Source organism: Macaca mulatta, chromosome 3 (genome assembly GCF_049350105.2).
Source record: "Macaca mulatta isolate MMU2019108-1 chromosome 3, T2T-MMU8v2.0, whole genome shotgun sequence".
NCBI lineage: Eukaryota > Metazoa > Chordata > Mammalia > Primates > Cercopithecidae > Macaca > Macaca mulatta.
Genome location: NC_133408.1, coordinates 137975514 through 137980917, shown reverse-complemented (window position 1 = coordinate 137980917; position 5404 = coordinate 137975514). Strand labels below are relative to the sequence as shown.

Sequence of the window (5404 nt, the reverse complement as noted above, 5' to 3'; positions counted from 1 at the left end):
TAAAGACCATATTTTATACTTCTCTAAATTTCTTAAGTAATCCATAGATAACTGTAGAGCTCTACAGTTAAGTGTTGCATAAATACCTGTTGAATTAACCTTATAGATCAAATTGGGTACAAATTATTTTGATACTAACTGGAAAATACCAACGCAAAGACATTGAGTCAAATATAATTTTACATAAAAACTAATTCTGTAATTGAGCAAAACTATGTGGTTTGGGGTTGATTTGAAAGAAATATATGTTAAATGAATGTTTCAGTGAAAGAACTCCTATAAGACAATTTGGCATACAGTAAATATTTGTTAAATATCTGAGTGTTATAAGGATGAATGGGCATCATAGGTGTCCTTAGCTACACCCCAACTAGATTATGTATGTAATTTAATTTCACCTAATGTTTTTCAGACTTCAATAGGGAGAAAATACAGAACAATAAAATTGAATGCCATCTCACTAATATACATCATCCATATATCTACAGATATATCAACATTACTATATTATTTTCCTCATCACTGATGTCACACAATGTCAATCACTTAAAATTGAATTCGCTCTTTCTTTCTTAATTTCCACCTCAATTGAAATGTCTAAATTCTCTCATTTTCATTGAAGAGTTACCATTCAGTATGACATATTTGAAAGTGCTTTTTATTGTCTGGACACTGTGAAAAATAAGAGTAGCTATTGTAATAGCTATGACATGTTTTTTCTCTTTGTCCTTACCTGACGATTTCCAGGAAGCAAGTTTGGTCTCATGTTTGGTTTGGGATCACTACTCAGTAAGTTTCCATGCCCATAAAAAAAAAATAAAGACATAATGGAAGTATTTATTTTAGCCTTTAAAACAAATAATATATTTTAGTGCTTTTCTGCATAAGTACTAAATAATTCCATAGTTTAGTTTTTTATAAAGAAGTAGGTAAGCAAATACTACATAATGCTATATTTAAATAGCCCTTACATTAACTGTTGATAAACTTCTATATATAACAAATCAATAATTTTGTGTTCTTAGGTTCAAATCTTTCTACTATTATTAATAATTCCAGTTAATATCTTTTCTAGACAGAGATAATGGATCTTGATGCTGCTCTAAGTAATAAATTTATATATTTCATCTTAGATTCTTGAAAAACAAACTGTATTTGTTCTAATTTCTGTGGCAGTTATCACCCCTAATCATTATATAAATAACTTCACTTGAAAATAGTAACAACCCTGTAGAATTGGTAGAATACCAGTAGCAGATCCCAGTGTTCATCTATAAATCTGATTTTGCTCTCTGCTATTTCCCCATGCCTAGAAGAATATTATGTAGTCAGTAGGTATTGTTGAATGAACATAAGAGTCATTTTTGAAAATTCCTCTTTTAAAGAATTTAGGAGCAAAATTTAAACTTCTAAAACACTAATTGCTGTGATCTGAATGTCTGTGTCCCCTAAAATTGATATGTTTAAACTGACCCCTAAGGTAATGACATTAGGAGCTGGGGCCTTTTGAGAGATATGTCATGAGGGCAGAGCCCTTGTGAATAGAATTAGTGTCCCTTATAAAGGAGGTCCCTGAGAAACCTCTCGCCCCTTCAGCATGTGAGGTTGTAGTAAGAAGGCTCTGTCTGTGAGGAAGCAGGCCCTCACCAGACAACAGATCTGCTCCTGCCTTGATGTTGGACTTCCCAGCCTCTGAAACTGTAAAAAAACAAATGTTTTCTGCTTATAAACCACCTATCTTCTGGTATTTTTGTTATGGCAGCCAGAATGGACTAACATACCAATCACTATTTTGTGGCTCTATATTTGAAAATTAATAAAGCATTAAGGAACACATCTTATTGCCTAAAATTTCTTTCCTTAAAGCATCAGCCCTACTTTTACCTTGGTACCAGTCCAGTCCCTTTGGGTGTGAGACTTGGTTGACTCTGGTGATGTTTGTGACAGTGGGGAAATAATCTTGAACAAACGGGAGAACTACAGTAAAAGAACAAAAAACAGGGGTGCAGTATGTTTGAAAAAAGAAACTGAATGCTTATTTTTTGATCAAAATTGTCAAAATTTATCAAAATCAGCTCCCTGCTTTGATCTTAACCAAATAGCCTTAAACTTCTAGTTAACCCTCCACATGCAAAAAATAAAACAGTTGCACATAATGCCAATAATATTTCTTTTGAATGTGAAAGTAAAAATAATGTCCTTAAACTGTTTTAACAAAATCAAATAAAAACACCAGCTCCTTCAACATAAAAATATTTCAGATTACTCTGCCATTTCTACATTCAGAAAAAAAAGTATGAACATGGTAGATGACATTGAAATATCTGGGGAGAAGTTTCCAGTGTAATAGATTCCATTCTAGTGGAATATCTGGGAAGAAGTTTCTAGTGTATATGGTAGCACTATTATTCTGTTATATTCTTCCATGATACATCTGAATCAGATTTCATTCAGGAGTTAGTTATAGGGAAAAGGAGGAAATGGGTGCAACACTTACTTTTAAACCTACTTATTACACTTTAATTCACTGTATTTTTTGGACAATTGGTTCCTTTTTAAAATTCAGTAATAAATTGCTTATTTATTCAGGCACTTGATATCACCATTATAAATCCAAATATTGTGCTAAGGTATATATCACCTTCAAAACAAAAATTCAAATTTACTATACTATCTCCATTTTACATAAAAGTGGTAGCTTCTCAGTTGTCCTTAATACATTTTTACTTTCATGCTAATACAACTATTATCTTTAGGTTTTATTACTTTACCTTGTAGAATCTATACTCCATATTCCAGGATAAAAGTCAGACTTTTGTTAGTGAGGAAATATAGTAGTGTTCATATAATCCTGTTTCCATTTTTATGCCTCTCAAAAGAAAAATCACCCTTAAATATAAACTAAACTATATTTTATGTATTTCCTTTATATTTTCCTCCATTCATTCTTCTACTGCCAGTTTCAGTGGCATGTTCTCTGTGAAACATTCCCTGCCCAATCTCTCCGAGTCAGAGTTAAGTATGCCATAGAAAGATATTTAAATTTCAATTACCCTCTCTTTTTACTCTCTCTTTTAATCTATTGCAACCATTCATTCTCCTGAGCCCTTTCTAGTCAAGGCTGTGCTCCTGGAGGGCGGGTACTGCTTGTTATCATCTCTGTATTCTGCTCACCTGGCACAATCTGAGCTGTGAAAGCTCAGGAGATATTTCCTGAATTAATTCACTCCTTCTATAATTACTGTTGAAATTCTTTCATCTTACCTTTTTGAGACTTCTGTCTATCCTTTGACAGGAAAATACAGGCAGAGGACTTGATCTTATTTAAATATGTACCAACTAAATTTCATCTGTTCCTTTTCTATGGGAAATTTAAAAATCTCATTTCCTTTTTTTTTTTTCAGACGAATGGTTTTAGCTTGAATCATTTGATTGATCACTTAGCGAAAGAACAGTAGCTTTAGAACCAAAAGATCTTGGTTAAAATCATTTATGTAAATCTAAAACACTGATGCTGTTACCTATCTCTCAGCATTGTTGTGATTATCAGCAAGGATAACATCTGTAAAGCACTTAAAGTAATAGATGCTCAATGACATTTTCTCCAATTTCTTCTTTCTACTTTCATCCTGCTCTTTTTAAGCCATTGCTGATGGACTTTATGAGCAATGAACAAATTCAAATAGAAACAGCAATTAAAATCTTACTCTTTAAAGAGGCACCATGCAACAGCGTAGAGGCACATCACAAAAAGAGCTCCTGTTAGAGTTAATAACGCAGGAATCCAGTTATCAGGGATCCAATAATACGAAATCTTTATTAAGACAGAAGTAGTAATCTGAGAAATATAATAAATATGAAGTATTAATAGCAGTTCAATGGACAAAACTATAAAGATGTATATGCTGTGTAGAATATCTCACACATTTCACTTTACTTCTTCTCTTTGAATAATTAAAAATAAATATAGCAAGTAACAAGGCATAATAACATCTCTTAATGCCACAAAAAACAAATATCATTTTTTCTAGAAACAAATGTCTTTGTTTATAATATTTCTTCTGGCCAGAATTCTTTCTCCCGTCTTGCCTTCTTGGTGAATATTTGTTCATTATCATGGTTATCCTCTACCATCGCTCTTGCAAAAAGCCTGACTTTGGGGTAGAAATTACCATACCCACACCTTCTTTTCTCATGTTTCTACTGTAATATCTAGAATACTTTGCCACATTTACTTCCTTTGTGATTCTTCCTACTAGGAAATAAACTCCTATTAAACAGAACCATTTCTTGCTCATCTTTGTGGATTCTCTGTAGTTCTTGGCACAGAAGACAATAATTAGTGTTGGCTAAATGACAGATAGAATGAATCAGCAAGTTTTTTATAGGGCAAAGCATTATTTCAAAAATGGGTCAGATCACTGTTGCCCTTTCCTGCTTCCTATTGTAAAAGCACAAAAAGTTTTTACCCAAGTAATTTTCCATTACTATCTAAAGTATGACCATTTAAGAAGCTAGCAATACAAAGTTCAACACAGATTTTAATGTAAAGTCCATGACCAAGCAACATTACCTTCCCAGCAGATGGCAGCATATGACAGGCTAAGTTTTGTGAACACTCAAGTATTAAGGTGTCTTTTTTTCTTCTTCTTCTTCTTCTTTTTTTTTTTTTTTTTGTTGAGACGAAGTCTCGTTCTGTCACCCAGGCTGGAGTTCAGTGGCAGGATCTCTGCTCACTGCAACCTCCGCCTCCCGGGTTCAAGCGATTCTCCTGCCTCAGCCTCCCGAGTAGCTGGGATTACAGGCATATACCTCCACACTCAGCTAATTTTTTGTATTTTTGGTAGAGACGGAGTTTCACCATGTTGGCCAGCCTGGTCTAGAACTCCAGACCTCAGGTGATCCGCCCACCTCAGCCTCCCAAAGCTTTGTCATTTCTTAAGGCAATATAATTCATGAGGCTGATTTCACAGAAATAATAAAAGGAGAAAGCAGACCTCTGCAAAGAAGATCAGTCCACAATGGTAGTAACAGAAATAACACTACTTATACAATTGAGTGAGAGGACTCCTGGTTACTTTGTTGAATTTCGATAGTTGCAGAGATCAAGTATTATAGGACTGAACATTCTGCTTTATACAACAACAACAAGGGCATGTCTGGACAAAGAAAGAACAAGAAAGGTTCCAGTAGTGTCAGCTGAAGGATTGTGGCATTGTTTTCTTAAATAAATACTATGCTGTATTTCCAGATCATAGACTAAAAGAATGACAGACAATTTGATTACCACACTTAATCACCTAGCTCTATTTACAACTCGTTAAGAAATAATACCTGTGCTAAGCACCGGTATGGGGAAGAATGTCGCAACTAATGTAAGTAAAGATACCACAGCCCACACCTG

The 5404-nt window shown here is 33.9% G+C and overlaps 1 non-coding gene across 1 annotated transcript; it reads right to left on the bottom strand.

Annotated features, from left to right (window-relative positions):
• Positions 1-733: 733 nt before the first annotated feature.
• On the bottom strand, positions 734-3843 carry LOC709621 (uncharacterized). Its single transcript, XR_013415816.1, has 3 exons — positions 3708-3843; positions 1885-1977; positions 734-782 (listed from the first exon to the last, which is right to left on the bottom strand). It is a non-coding gene; the product is annotated as an uncharacterized LOC709621 (transcript).
• Positions 3844-5404: the final 1561 nt, after the last annotated feature.